The following is a 16,091-nucleotide window of genomic DNA, read 5'->3' as shown; positions in this document are numbered from 1 at the left end:
ACAAATAAAAGCAGCAAATCCTCACATTTAAGCAGCTGGAACAAGCAAAATGTCTGACATTTTTTGCTTTAATTGACTGAAATGACTAATCTTCTTTCGATTGACTAATTAATTCATCAACAAATTACACAGCTCTGCTCACAGTGAGGCTAAAAGCACCAAGGGCAGGTGGAGAACATGATCAAGGTCCACTGGGTGGGGCAGGAATAGAAACATTTTGGGGGAAGGAGAGGGGGGTTAGGGGCTGTGTTAGTCAGCACTCCAGTGTCACAAAGCATTGTTGACTAACCTTGACTGCATTCACCTCCTAGCTCACTGCCACATTGCCTCTCAACAAGTATTGACACAACGACAGTCTGCAAGAGAAAAAAAAACGAAGGGGAAAGAAGAACAGACACACACACACAGAGGACAAGGGGAGAAAATATGAATGATGTGTAAATGGAACAAACGAGGTGATAACAGCTTGACAGTAGAGGTGTATGCATGGGTGAAGACGGCTGCCATATTTGGCATCATGTTAAACACATGGTGAATACAGGCACTGAAAAAACATGAAGGTGCACAATATAAAAATAATACCATTCACAGTGCAGTTAACATTTCTATGAGGAGATTGCGAGCCGGTATTCTATGCCCGTATTCATTTCCCTCTTCTCAATAAAACCTCTCTGGATACACGCAGATCTAGGCACTCATGCTTTCTACACACACTGTAAAACACACACACATATACACAAAGAATTACACACACGCACAGTCCCCCACCCCTGAACCTCCCCCATTATCCCATGAGCCCTCTCTTCTCTGCCTTGCTTGACAAGAGCTTGGAAATAAAAACATCACAGCTCTGCCTCGCAGCACCTGTTCAATAACATTGACATTTCACATTCAGCATCCGCACACAGAGATTCCCTGCATTTACTCTCTTTAACACCCAGAAACGCAACACACACACACACACACACACACACACACACACACACACACACACACACACACACACACACACACACACACACACACACACACACACACACACACACACACACACACACACAGCTACACCAATCTGCTACATTTCACTGTAAGCATTATAATACTGCACAGACGGGTTGTGTATATGTTTGTATTTCTTTCCAGTGTGTGTGTAAGTATGGGGTGTTAGAATCCAAGTTAATGGGAGGGTCGACTCGTCTACCCTCCCATTAATTTAGATCTCGATTTTAACAAATCAATCATCTGGAAACAACTCACTCATTAAAAGAAATTGATTGTTACATATTCGTGTCATTCTTTTCATAAAACTGCTCATTGTGCTCAATTATGATCCATCAAAAACTTACGTCTGCTCATGTGACTCCACTCAAAATTCCACTTTTTTGGTGGCTTAAACTGAAATGAATGATAAAAACAATTCAGAATTGTTTTTCAACACAGTTTAAAATAATAGTTTAGCCTATGTGTTTATGGTATGTCATTATATTAAGATTCAAACATTATCAGGAGAAAATTAAGGACACTTTACGGACAAGACAAAAGGATTAGTAACGGGCTGTATGACTGATATATGTAGGATTTTGTCTGAGTCATCAAGACAAAGGGCTGGGCAATATGGCCTTAAAATGATATTGCAATATCATAAGACTATGACGCAATACAAGATATAAATCTCGATATTTTGAAATTTCCTCAAAATCATAAAAAGGACTGGGTGCCAAAATCAAATATTACAACACACAGGGCTAAGTTATTAGATAGTGTAGTATAGATAAGCTACAAAATTATCAGTTCTTTTACCAGTACTTTAACTACACTCTTAATTTTAAGTGCAGTAAAACCTTTGCTTCACCCTAGCTCAGCTATTAGTATATCGTTACAGAACAGCTATCAGTATGCTCAAACAAAAGCCGTCTATATGTAGTCTGCTCTGTTTAGCTTTGTAAAATTTGGCAAAGCCCCTCCTCCCTCTACCAGCAGTACACGCAGGCAGTGAATCACATGATTGATACTCACTGGTGTCTGTTCTTCATTCTCTCTAAACTTCACTCAGTATTTTGATGTCATGAAAATTATTTTATTGACATTGGAAGTCTGTTTCCAGTGATATTTCATTGAGTTTACGGTAAAATTACTGTTGCTGCATAGAAACAATGTAGTTCGACTTTCATTCAATTCAATTCCTTTTCTGAATTTAGTCTTTTTTTAAATACTGTAGTTTTATATGATGAAAAACAACTGATAGAACACAAGATGATAAACTACTAATAAATATGCAGGGCACTGTAGGATGTAGGATTTTGTCTGAGCTATTTTCCTTTAAAAAGGAAGGTGTGGCTCTTATCTAAACCAATTATTTGTTGACGCTACAAAACAAGGTAACATATTTACCACCAGATGTACAACGTGATCCTGTTTGTTATTATTTATCTCCTGCTTTTGATGCAATACGCCTCCTGATTTCAGTCTGCGTTTTGAAGTGAAATGGTCTGTTCCTTTTTGAATTTGGAAATAACACCAGGTGTGCAGTGAATAAAATACAAGTATTTCCATCCGTGCAATCTCAGCGCTGTTCAACAGCACAGCAAGCAGGCTGGTATGCTGTCAAAGACGGCTCAAATACGCACAACAAAGATCCAGATAAGCACATAATATTCACATTCACACCATGATCAGCGATTCGGGGGGTCAGTCACAGATGTTTGATGTAAATATTTGGCTTGATTTTTCTTGGAGATGCACCGTGACACTATAATGCATGTTTTGGTACAATCGTCACCACCTGAGGAGAAGATGAAATGTGCAGAGCGGGACACCTAGTGCCAGGGCTCAATGGTGTCACCAGGTGCAGCCTAACCTGGGTGGCTGAGCAGGGACATCTGTTTGACGGCATTAGAGCCATCAGAGCCATGCCATAACCACAGATTAAATGGCAGTAAATCTGAGGATTAGATCCGTGTATGAATAGCTCACATCGATTTTGCAATCCCTTCAGTAACTCTGGGATTTCCACTCTGACAGACAATGTGGCTATCAAGCTAACAAACACACACACACACAAACACGCACACGCAGAGACTCATCTGTCTTCTAGTTTTTTAAAACCCTATAAAAATCAGTCTGTGACTAACTTATCTCTGTTTTAATCTGCTCATATCTGGGCCTAGAGGCTGTATCCACACAGCACAAGGCATGCAACATCATTCCTTTAACAAACTGCCCATCCATCCAGTCGCTCCCACCGGTCACAACGGAGCAACTAAAACAAGCTCAACAGGCCTAGAAATGTCTATTCCTATATTGTAGCATGTGTGCTCATGTGAAAGATCACTTCCACGCACTGCAGGTTGAGTGTTATTATAAGTGAACAGCATGGGCTGATGTGGACGGTGACAAAGACAAACTGGCCTTTCCTTCCTCAGCAGCCTGGTCTCAGTTGTAGTTTGCCAATATGCAAACTCTCACACACACAGGCTAAAATTTACTTGACCCAGACGAGACCTTTGTGACACGACAATCCCAAAATCCTGCACTGAAATCCCAATCCCCTCCGACCACCAGGGCCCTGCGGAAGCTGGCTGACATCAAAGACAAGCGCTTTGCTTTCATGACTTCAGTCCGCCTCTCAGTCTGTCTGCGTCTCCGGCTGTCCGGCATGTCAGAAAAAGCCATTATTTCAACACCAGGCTCATGGTGACCACATTAAACACCTCTACAAGACAACATGAGTAGAACAAAGGCAGCATCTCCACTATATCCATACTCTCAGAGGCTGGTGTTAAAGTGTTAGGATTAAGGATGTGTGGGATTAGGTTGTTACACTCGCTAGTCGACACGCGAAACACTAATCAGTTCTTGAGCTAAAACTAACGATTATATTCATTTTCAATTAATCTATTAGTTGTTTGGTCTAAAAAATGGCAGAAAATGGTGAAAAAGTCAATAAGTGTTTTCCTAAACCCAAGATTACTCTACACAACCAAAGGATATTCAGTTAACGACCAGAGGAGCAAAGAAACCAGAAGATATTCACATTTAAGAAGCTGGAATCAGAGAATTTTTTGTACATATAGCACCTTTAAATTACTTATTGCAATGCCAAGTCTTTCTTATCAAATGTTGTCTTTTACAAAAACACCATCTGTTACTAATAGTTAACAACGCCGCTATACTGTTAGATCAAAGACGTATTTACGTATTCAACATGTGACTGCGTCTGGCCAATGAAATGCCGTTTTAATAATATGTAATAAATGTAATAAACACAATATATAATTTCTGTCTCTAGGGGTCTGACAATCAAAACAATGACAACAAAGGAGTAGTTTGATGATGTCATGAAGTAGCAAGGGATCATGGGAGTTGCTGTCTCCAATGTTAGAAAACACCATTGCTGATGAAAATCGGTCTGACGTGACTCAGAAATAGGGTTCACAGACGAGGTCATGTATTAAATCTATTAAATATTCGACGACTTCTTCCTCTGACATATCGCTCGGTACTTGCCTGCAATTTGTAGTGACATGAAATGCACATTACACTGAGTAAAATTACAGATTTTTCTGGGTTTGAACATTGTTAGAAAAATTTGGGATAATGTAAGTACACAACTCTAAATATATCACAAAGGTCTAGCTGCTTTTATACGATTTGATGAACAAATGTTACATATTATACCTTTAATCAGGCACATTTTTTTATTGTCTCAATAAATGGTATTTGTCAACTTTTATCAGTGAGTTTTTGTCATGTGTGCCACATATTTAAGCAGCATTTAAAATATAATTTGGTTATTCAAGAATGTGATTAACATTTCAAATGGCAACAGTAGGTTATATTTTTGTGTCAATGTTTAACCCTGTAGATTAAATTGTGCTAATTTTTGACCGTTTTTTGACTGTTTTCTTACTTTTAGTCTAGTTGACTGGTCTATGGGAAAGGAAAATCAGTCCCTAGTTCAGATATGAGCAATGACTCCAAAAGGAAACACACTGCTAAAAGAAATTTAGTTCAAAATACAGAATTAGACCTGCACCTCTACAGGGAAAACGCACTTGGGGCCAAAGAAAACTGGGTAAAGCCTTTAAAGATCATAGACCAGCAGCATAATCTTGGCAACCATATTTGGCAAGCGGCAGCATCCTGCTTCCCTCATCCAAAATGGCCGCACTGGTCATCATGGCTGACCTTAGCCACCTATCAAGCCAAACGAAAGCAATTACCTGGTGATTAGTGTGCGTTGTGAGGCAGCTCCATTAACCTTTGAGAAACAGAGTGTGGAGGCTGCAGTGTCTAGCCAAGTGGAACGCTTTCCTTACTACCTCCAGAAGAAAAAAATAAATAAAAAGACATGAGGGAGGTGAGTGAGAGAGAGAGATGGAGAAACTCAGCGTGACAGTAGAGCAGCTCCTATTAGGTAAGCACATTGAGCCGTCAGGCCGGCACATTCATCAACACACAGAATGCCAGTCAGCAGCACCAGCAGGCTCGCCCGCCGCTCTACTGTTCCTGTGGTGAGGCGGGGAGGAGGGGAGAGTGACAGGGAGGCATTTGCAAAGCAGATTTGAACCGTTCTCCCCAGCATTTGGCAGTGCAAATGTTTTTATGTATGGCTCGGGTGATTTCTACTAGCGTTTCCCCTGCCCTAATAGATCGGCCATGGGACGCTAATGATATCATTATCATACACGTGCTGTAATTGTCTGGACCCAGGGTGTGCCAAGATCAATGGACGGCAAAATCTGGATCGATTGATTAGTCTGCCGCTGTTAAGCTGCTGAAACATATTTTGCGCACAGTCAATGTGCTGTTGGATGAGCACTGAATGAATTGGGTGCTTGCCTGTTTTCAGAGTGCAGCATCCAGACATGGGGTTAGGCAAGTGGATCCGTGCCATATGAGAAGTGAGCCGAATTGGCAGGGCTGATCGGCTTCCTCCGCTCATCTTAATGTCAACCACAGCCACTACTGTTCCACACAAGGCTCCAAATTAGGGCTAAAGCGACTATTTAACATTCCTGACAAAGTAAAAACAAAAATGAACACTTGTATATTATTTTCTATTGTGTCTTTGTCATTGTGAAAAATGTCAAGCCACAACAATGTCAAAGTGGTTTTATTTTGAGCCTGGGAGCATTCAAACTTGCACAGTGCGCAAAGGCAGATGGTTTTGTTCTACATGCATGGTTAAACGTTTGAACACAAAACATCCTGGTGTGGAAGATGGAAAAGCGTCATTAAAGTAAATTACACTCTTCCACCAGCACTGTATTAGGGTTAGAGGACATCGTGTCATGTGATTTATATTCGAGTAAATGCTTATTTACAGTGTAATATTAAAAACAGTCTTAATCTTGAAGCACTACTTTTAGATGTGTGAATTGTCTGCAGCCCATACAGACCCACATGAATGGGTTTGTATCAGAGACACCTTAACAGTGCATGACATTTTCAAACATTCCTCTTTTCTTTAGCAGCATGGGGTCAGATTTAATTTTGGATAATATGTTCTGATCTATGCAATCATTTCATTTGTTTTGTGTGTAGGCATGAATGTGTGAATGCTTGAGGCTTGCTCAGGATTATCAAATTACATGTACAAATGTTTGACCATCGCTTTGTCCAGCTGTAATCCAATAAATAAGCCTAGCAAACAACTTTATGAAGCTTTAAGTCACATTTGCAACGATTAGTTGATTAAACAGTGACTTAATTAATTAATCAATGGTCATTAATTTTAGCAAAAAAGGAAAAAATTCATTGGTTTTTTACTTCTCAGTTCTGAGGATTTTTTTTTGTTGCTATGATTGTAAACTAACATATTTTTAGATTTAGCACTGCTGGTACAAGACATTTGAAAATGTCTCGATGGGCTGTGAGAATTTGTTCACAACCATTTTTCACAATTTGCAGACAGTTTATAAACTTAACGATTAATTGATCAATCAAGAAAATAGTGCATAGATTAATCGATAATAAAACTAAAGTTTAGTTCCAACCCTGCTTTAAATTTGGTCATGGTTCAGATATTAGTTAAAGGTACTATTCACCCCAAAATCAGAAATACACATTGTACCTATAAATCCATCTGGATAGACATTTGGTGTGAGCTGACGAGATTTGGAGATAATGGTCGTAGAGATGTTGGCCTTCTCCTCCAATATAATGAAACTAGATGGTGCTCAGAGCACCAAAGGAATACATGACAAACTCAACAGCAATGTCTTCTTCCAGCAATCATGACCCCATTTCTCAAGATAATCCACAGACCTTGTTGTGAGCAGTTTCATGTAGGAACTATTTTCTTTCTACTAAACTGCAACCCCCCAACGGCATCACCGCTCAGAAGGAAGTGTGCATCAACTCATCAATGAGAGGCTTGTGCTCGTGACAGCGAAAAATGTAAAGATTAACGGTGTCCTCAGCTGAGCCGTGACATTAGCTAGCTTAATCAATTAGCCTCTCGTCAGCGAGTAGATGCACGCTTCCTTCTGCCAGGTCATATGTTTGGGAGGTGTAGTTAAGTAGAAAAAAAACAAAAAAAACTGAAACGGCTCACAACAAGGTCTGTGGATCAGAGTAACGGTCATTTTTTGGAAAGTTTGAGTTGAGTTTTGCAATTTTTTGTGCCATCTAGTTCCATGATATGATTAGATAGAAGGCATCGGTAAGGCCAATATCCCCAAAACTCTGCAACTCATACCAAAACAATCTAGATGGATGAATGGTACTACAGGTAAGAGGAAAAAACATGAATTATTGATTTTGGGGTGAACTGTTGGAACAAAAACAGCCGACATTATAATATAAATCAATTCCACACTGAAGAAGAGAACAGAGTCTCAAAGTGACACCTCACTGATAAAAATCTGCTGCGCTTATTGCAGGGCTATTGCGTTAGATTGCATTATATTTTACAGATATTAATTTATTGTGTCCACCTCCTGAACAGCGTTCACGCTTGAATCATGAGCCCTCTCGTCTTTTCCTGCCACCGACTTGGTCTCAATCATGACCGTAATTTGAGAGCAGCCTGATTGTGTTAGGAGGAAGTTGATTGCGCTGATGAGTAGAGAGCTGCCGAGGAGAAGAAAGTGGGCCATCTACACTGAACAAATAATCACATCAATGACAGCCGGGGTTGATATGAGTTTGTCAAAGAGACTGTACTTTTTTTTTTCTTTTGTCACTCACTCGATAAAATGCAAACTGGACAGAAACGATGTATGAATTCATCTCTCCTCCAACCTTGAGATGAGGGCCTTGGCAACACTTTTGCAATACAGCAGCATCATCTAAATAACATATTACTGAGGCCAATCTGCACAACTCCATGTGTGGCTTTGCCCCGTCATCACCCTACAGGCAGCATGATGCAACTTATTCCAGCATACAAAGGCTAATGCAGGTAAACACTTAGTGGACTCGAATGCTTGACACTAAGCTTCCCGGCATACTAGCTAGCTCGAGTGGGCGAGAAATGAACCTTGTTATGTGTCCTGACACTGGGCCCCGCTCCCCGGCAAATAAAAACATGCCTCTCACTTACTGGCTGCCTGCGCCCACAGCCCCATACATCAGCATTATAAAGGAGCTCGGCAGCCTCAAGGTCAGCTCAATTTCCTCCTGCCGTTATGAAGTATCAGAATCACAGCGAGAGGGGGCACCCACACACATGTAAAGAAATGATTTAGGGGAGCGAGGGAGGGGAGGGAGAGAAAGAAAAGAGAGAGGGGGGATTTGGAGTGTGAAGGAGAGGTGGTGGGTAATACAATGGGGAACTGTGACAAATCACCAGGAAAGAACTAGCCTCTTCTACAGTGGGGATGTGTGAGCGCGGGGCATTTGTGAGAAAACGTAGAGAGCATTAAGCCTACTTGCTCGTTCCAATCGACACAGTAAGGAAATATAGTAGGCTGTGGTACAAGTAATGGGATTGAACAGTTTTTGTTAAACAAGCTGATTCTACTTGCGTAATCGCTCAAGTGTAGTCTGTAAAAACTACAAAGCAATTAGGCCTACTGAATTATTGTTTCAGAAAAATGTGAATGTTTACTGTAATTAAATTCTAAGCTGTTACATGGGCATTACAGCAACCTAATGCAAAATAAATGTCTTTTTTTTTCCTTTTGAGATCTGGGCCCATTCATCACATGCCCAAGCAATTTGATAAATTACACAGAAGCATGAAAGCTGATCATGTGCATGGCAGAGAGCGCAGTGTGTGTGTGTGCCTCCGCCTGAGTCGGCAGTCATCCTTGGCTGCTTCAGTGGCTGAGGTTTGACATCTTCAGCTAAGAGCCTGGGGAAATAACAGCAAATTCACTTAATGGCACCACCTCATCTATTCCTCATACAGGGGAGAGGAGGGAAAGTTCCTCGAGGTGTTACAAAATGGCTGTGCGCTCTCGGCTGCGCTGCCGTCTCTCCCGTCGGTGGGGGTGCAGGTGTGTATGGGTAAACACAGAGCGCGTCGAGATCTATCACCAGCCTTGGTCGGCCACCAGCTGTAATTTGCAGTCAACTCTGACCCTTTGCAAAAAAAAAAGCCGCCGTGAAGCTTTTTGTGGCGACGGCGCAATCTGGTTTGATGTGTGTGTGGTCGCATACGAGTGTGATCTCTGAAAACGTATGCGGAGCTAGATGCAGTGACGACGTGCATGGCTGCAGGTAACGTGCATGCATGTTTGTGCAGGTGGAACTAAGCATGTTTGTGTGTGTCTGCAGGGAGCGTTAGAGAGCCAGAGGTATAATGGCCCCACTCCATCTTTGTGTGAGGTATTGCAGAAGAATTCAAAGCAGAGCACAGCAGCTGGGAGGGGGCCGGGGCTGGCTTTGCTGTTGGATAACATCTCAGGGTAACAGCAGGTATGCTATCAGTGCAGCCTGAATCCCTTCAGGGCTATTTTCAGAGCCCCTGACCCCTGCATGACTGGCTGGATGACGTCTCTGTGCCAGCAACACAGGAAGAGCAAGACCCAAAACCACGTTGCTGCTTCCTCTTGGCTGCACAACATTTCATTCCTGCAGCCCTGAACAGCTCTGCTATTGTTCAGATGTTTCACTATAAAAGACTCAACGGCTCAATGACTGTTTACAGCGAGTGCAATTTGTCAATATTCTCCCCAATTGAGACAATGCTCTGAATAACAAAAGGCTATGTAAACATACTTTTTCCAATTACCCTAACCTGAATACAGTCATCGTCGGAGAGAGCATAATCACATTAAAGGCATACATTCCAGCTGTTTATTCAACAGCATTTTCGATATGTGTACACCTCAAAGGAATGATGAATCACAATTGGAGTTTCGACAGTATTTCGCAGCAATCCAAGTGCTAGATAAAACGGGCTCTACCATCTGACTCGGCTTTCATGTAGCTGCAAGATGAATAGTACAAAGCGCAGTGTTATTGCAGGATCTGTACAGAGGCTATAACACAGCAGCAACATGACAGATGATACGGCTTGAGGCTGGAGGGAAACTGTCTTAGCATTATAACATGGAGGAGGCATCTTAAGATATTAATTGGGCTCTGCTGGGGGGGCATATAAAACGGGAATTTGTAACGCACAAAACAGCTAATATAAAATATACATATGTACAATGAGGTCAATTGTGAGATCACTGCAGTAATGATAACTATAAATGCAATTATTTGCATTATCAATCAATCTGCAGATTTTTTGCTCAATAGACTGATTATTCCTGAATGAAATCACCTTTTTCTAGAGCCCAAGCTGACATCTTCAAATAACTTCTTTGTCCGACCAACAGTCAAAAGAGATATTCAGTTCATGGTTTATATGTTAAGATGAGAATAAGCATAATAATCTTATAATTAAGAGCCTGGAACCATCATAAAACTGATCATAAAAATGATTCTTCTGTTGATTGATTCATCATATCAGCTCTAGAGACTAAGTGGGGAGCAGACGGTCATTTAGGCTTGTCATGATAACTACTTTTGGACAATGTAGTGTCCCAGAAATAATTGCGATAAACAGGACTGATGTAATTTAAGACCATCTTATGCCAGTGATATAATGAAAAAATATATAAGGGCCTTACAATGCAAGTACACCCTTCAAACAAGCCTAATACAATATCCAATGAAGCATGTTTTAATCCGCTAGACCCAGATTTTTAATTGGATCTACATCAATTTGTAACAACTCATAGATAGCAGCCACCAAAAATATACCTTTTTTTTTTTTTTGCTTAATCAAGATCCATGCATTATTCCCTGAGAAAAATCACCTCACAATGCTAAAGAAAGAGAGAGAAAGTTCCTCAATCCGTCCCTTTATCCGGATCGACAACAAAAGTTAATGGGATTTAATCAGGGCTGAAACCCATCCTCCATCCAAGTTTCATGAAAATCCGTTCAGTAGTTTTTGTGTAATCCTGCTGACAAACCAACAGACACGGACGAAAACGTAACCTCTCTGGCATGGTCAAATAAATAAATAAATATAGTAAATAAAATAAATAAAACAATACAACCAAAACAATAAATAAATAGTGGGAAAAGTGCTTAGGTGCTGTGCCCAAGTCTTTTAATGGCAGGAAAGTTATTTTGGCTCAAATGTTGGTGACATTCTGAAATAAAATTATAGAGGTCATAAAAAATGATCGAGGTCATACACATTGATAAGCCTATAAGATATGTATGATAATATATGTACAATGAGGCCTATGGTTATGATTTAAAATGCAATGATGTCTCGTCAAGCAGACATGTCATCATCAGAAAAGCAAAACATTCTCCTTGTCCAAACTAAAACTATCACTGCCACACTGTGCTCTATATTAATCTATAGCAGTAGTGTCTGTCTGTCAGCTGGTTCATATGTATCAGTGAGTGCAGTGGTGATGGAAGTCTCCTGCGTGCTTTTCCTCTTTCATAAAGCTCCCTCTCCTCTCTGCATCTGAGTGGAAGGCTTCCCACTACTCGACTCCCCACGGTTTCCTCGTCAGCCCCCTCTCCATCTCGTCTCCCCACACCTGCACCTGACACCGCAAGCGCTCTGTCACCCACCTCTCCTCCTCATCCCCCCGTGGAGAAAACGTTCAGCCCCGCCCAGCTAGCTCCCAGCAGCCCCTGGGGCATGGGACAATTAAAAACAGGGCAGGAGCTCAGTGGAGCTGTCATGCCGTGTCTCAGATGGGACCCTCGCTTGTATCTCTGCAGAGTTTTAGTACTGGAGCCCAAAGAAAATAATATACTGTCTGTTGTACTTGAGATCAACATTCACTGTAGTGCATGCTGATGGCAGCATATCAACACCCTGAAAGCAATGCAGTCTGGCTGGGGTGATATATTTGGCCTTACAGTATTCAGATAGTGTCTGACTGTGCACACACACACACACACAAACACACACTATAGTCTGGTGTCAGCCAATTACAAGCCTGCCCCGACTGCCCTTGACTACACTCACTAACCTCCCTCCACAATCCATGTCAAAACCCTCTGCACTTATTTTTCGCTCCCCTTTTTGCTTCCTCTTCTTTCACTCCTCTGTCTTTAGGGTGTGAAATATTTAGCAGCCCCATCTAAATACACCTTCAGGCACCGAGTCAGAGCTGTCTCCCTGTTCAGGTAAGAAGTAATGACAGAAAGAGAGGGAGACAGTGGAGGAAGGGGTCGGCGTAATATCTCATCAGCATTATTAAATCATTTCCCCCCTCGGCACGCAGTCCCTGGGTGGTCTTGGCGTGTGTTATTTCTCAGTCAGGGTTCAGTGGCCTCGGCTCCTGGGGTTGAGTCTGGCCGCTCTGCTAGCCTAGCGCTGTGCTAAGCAGGTGTCAGGGGAGTTTCCCCTCAATTAAGCAAAGGTAAAGTAATGCCTCTCACCGTGGCAGCGCCATGAATACATTAGTCTTGCTGTCACCACGGGCTACAGCATCGAGATGCATGAAGAAGACAGACAGCTGGCTGCTTCAAACACTGCTGAGGAAGCAGGTTAAGGTAGTACTGTATTAAATAAAGGCTTATATCAGACCTCTGATACTAAGCAGATGAAATGGCCGACAGGATATGATGTGAAAACCTTAATTTAGGTGGATGAATACATCAACCTAATCAATTCTAATATATACCAAAAGAGTAAACAGTGTAATAACATTTTGTTTCAGAGTTAGGCTAATGAGTCTGTATTAGCTGTCTGAGTGGATGACACTGGAGGACACTGAATCCTTGCTGTGTTAATTAAAGCTCAATGAAATGATGCAGATGCAAAATTAGCATGACCCACAGCCTCGGAGAGGGATACTGCCAGGATCTCTCTGTTAAGTTGTTTTCAAGGCGAGGCTTGGAGAGAAAACACTTTTTATTAGAAGCCGAAATAAAAATAAATCATTTTGACCAATTATCTGATTAACTAAAAGTGGCAAACATCTGAAGAATCAATTACCCCCACGATTAGCACAAAGAACTACTCTCTGTACGTCTTTATAAATATATGATTGAAATTATTTTTTGGGATGTTTTTTGCTTGCTTATAAGAAAACAATGGTTACGCTTTCAAAATAAAAAAGGCACCAAAACTACTTGGTAAGGTTCAGGAAAAGATCATGGTTTTCTACCCTTCCAACCCCAACCTCCTTCCTGCTCTTACTTCCTTTGCTCCCATCTTATCGCCCCCTGCCAGTAACGCTATCCCTAACACGCTGTCCTTTAGGGTCTAGTACACGCTTTGGCTTGAGACTGGACTGCTCATTACACGTCTGTCAAGTCTGCACTGACCTTGGAAGATCGGTTTTTAAATGTGAATATAAACCATTCAGCTTCTATTTGAACCCGTTTTAATTGAATTGTTTTAGTATCTTTATCTTTTATGAACTGTATTTGTAGGGTTAGGGTTTTATTTTTATATCTGTTATCATTTGGAATCGTTTTAAACTGTTACTCGGCACCACTGAAAACGAGGGCCTGTCCTCAGTGATGTTCTAGTTTAAATAAACTTGATGATAATATCAATATCAGGTTGTCTCAGTCAGCCTTGACATATTCAGCCAGCACAATACAATCCCCTTACTATTTTACTCCACCTGACAAAGGCAGCTGAAAACTAGGTTTATAAAAATATGTCAACAGCAGCAATAACGCCTTCCTTTGTCAGTCTTTATGTGTGAGTATTACAGTGTGCTGGACAGGCGTATTGAAAAGGGCTGATTGATGGCTTCACTGTAGACTGTCTGTCCACCTCTCTCCCTGATGAGACATGTCAATGTAAAGACACATGAATGCAGCAGCCTGTCCTCCATTTTCTCCTCCTCTCCTCCTCCTCCCTTGTCAGAGGCGGGGAGAATGACGCAGTAAATACAGATGCTGTGTGTGTGCACCGTAATTCTGGGGCCCTGCTGCCTTTTATCTGCCATGACAGCTTCTGCTGCTGTCGAAATCAAACGCCCGGGCGCGAGGAAAAAGCTAGTATTCCCTTTAATAAACTGCCAGGCAGAGCAGCAGCATAGTGAGAGCAGAAAAAGGAGGCACTCAGCTCTACTCTGCACTGGCCAGGCTTGGCTAAGCAGCGGCTGAGGGGAGAGGCGAGATAGAAATGGGGAGAGCACTCCTTCAGGCATTAGTTGGTATTATGCCGTTCACGCAGAGCTCAGGCATCCAGCATCAGTGCACTTAGCAAGAAGCCAATCGGTCAGCGGGGAGTCACGGGTTCTCGGCGGAGATATGCACACTGAGACGAGGGCTGATGGAGAGGAAGGTGGAGCAGCACAGTGAGCACCTGCTCCAGGACTCGAACACAGCCCCCATTCAGCTGCCAGGGTCAATTAATTACATCCCTCTCTTAACGCTTTCCATTAGGATAAACAGAAATAAATGAGGAGCGGTCTGACAACAAGGGGGGCGCTGAACCTCCCCCAAAGCAACATGACTGACCAGCTCTTCCTTCTGTCGATTAATCAATTAGTGAATTGGGCTCAAACTAAGATGATTTTCATTATTAGTATATAAGAACTATAAAAAAATGGACAGTCCAAACCCCAAAGATCTTTCATATGCCATCATAAATGACAAACAAAAGCCACAAATTCTCACATTTACGAAGCTGCAATCAGCAAGTGTTTTTTCATTTTTTCTTGAAAAACGATTATCGATCATCAACTTAAGCGTTTCCTCTGTTATCGTCTTGTAGCAGTGGTGACAGAGTCATTTTTGGTATTCGTCTCCACATCCATTTTTGTCGGTCTATTGGTTTTTGTTCAAGTGCTATAACTGACTGTAGCACTGACTTTTTATAATCTAGTTATTTGATCATGATTAAAGGCATACTCCTATGCAATGGGCCTTATGCTTGTTTGTTATTTCTTTCTTGTTTTATTGTAGATTATAATATTCAGTTTCTAATTTTATCTAGCTGTGTCGGTAATTTTCTTACAGTGGTGGTCCAACACTGGAAACACTGGCTGCAGCTATTAGTCAATCTACAGAAATTCAATTAATTTGACTTAAAAAATGTAATACTTCTGTTTTTGTTTGACAAAATATTAAATTATATTTAAGCTGTTATATATAAATTCATTACTTTGAGCTGTGGATCACTGTGAAGGGAAGACTACAGACTCAATCAGGACAACATATTTGATAGATTAATCAATAATCAAAGTAAGCTTTAGTCGTAGCCTTGTTCAGTGCATTTGCTGTAGGACAGACATATCCTCCCAAATTCTCACACTGACTCATTCTGTGTGTGCGTTTGCGTGTGTGTTGGACAGGAGGATGAGGAGCGCTGCTGCTTTGGAAATAGACAGCTTTTTGTTCTGACCCCACAGCTGTCATGAGCATAAGAGAGCCAGTCACTGGCAGCTCACATAAGCATTTTACTTATACACACACACGCACACAGACAGACACACTCGCTCACACACACCCTTGACACTGCAGCAGGGGCGGGACAAGAGGGTTGTGCTTTAGGTGCCGAGACCCCTGAGGATACAGTTATGATGCACAAGTGCATTAGATGAAGAGGCAGGAAGGGGAAATCACTAAATACCTGGTCAGTGTTTAGATTACCGGTCCACCATGGAGCCCCTAACACCATTAACGTCCTTCTTTATAATCCAATT

General features: G+C 41.6%; 1 protein-coding gene across 2 annotated transcripts in view; it reads right to left on the bottom strand.

Annotated features, from left to right (window-relative positions):
• Positions 1-16,091, bottom strand: part of rerea (arginine-glutamic acid dipeptide (RE) repeats a) — a 135,316-nt gene that overhangs the window by 104,270 nt on the left and 14,955 nt on the right. For both annotated transcript variants that reach the window (XM_084365680.1, XM_084365679.1), the window contains exon 2: positions 290-356. The gene's annotated coding sequence lies outside the window, so the exon portion shown is untranslated. The remainder of the gene's footprint in view (positions 1-289; positions 357-16,091) is intronic.

Source organism: Pagrus pagrus (genome assembly GCF_965226575.1).
Source record: "Pagrus pagrus genome assembly, chromosome: 11".
Taxonomy (NCBI): domain Eukaryota; kingdom Metazoa; phylum Chordata; class Actinopteri; order Spariformes; family Sparidae; genus Pagrus; species Pagrus pagrus.
Note: the sequence above shows the minus strand (reverse complement) of the source record. Positions and strands in the feature narration are given on the sequence as shown.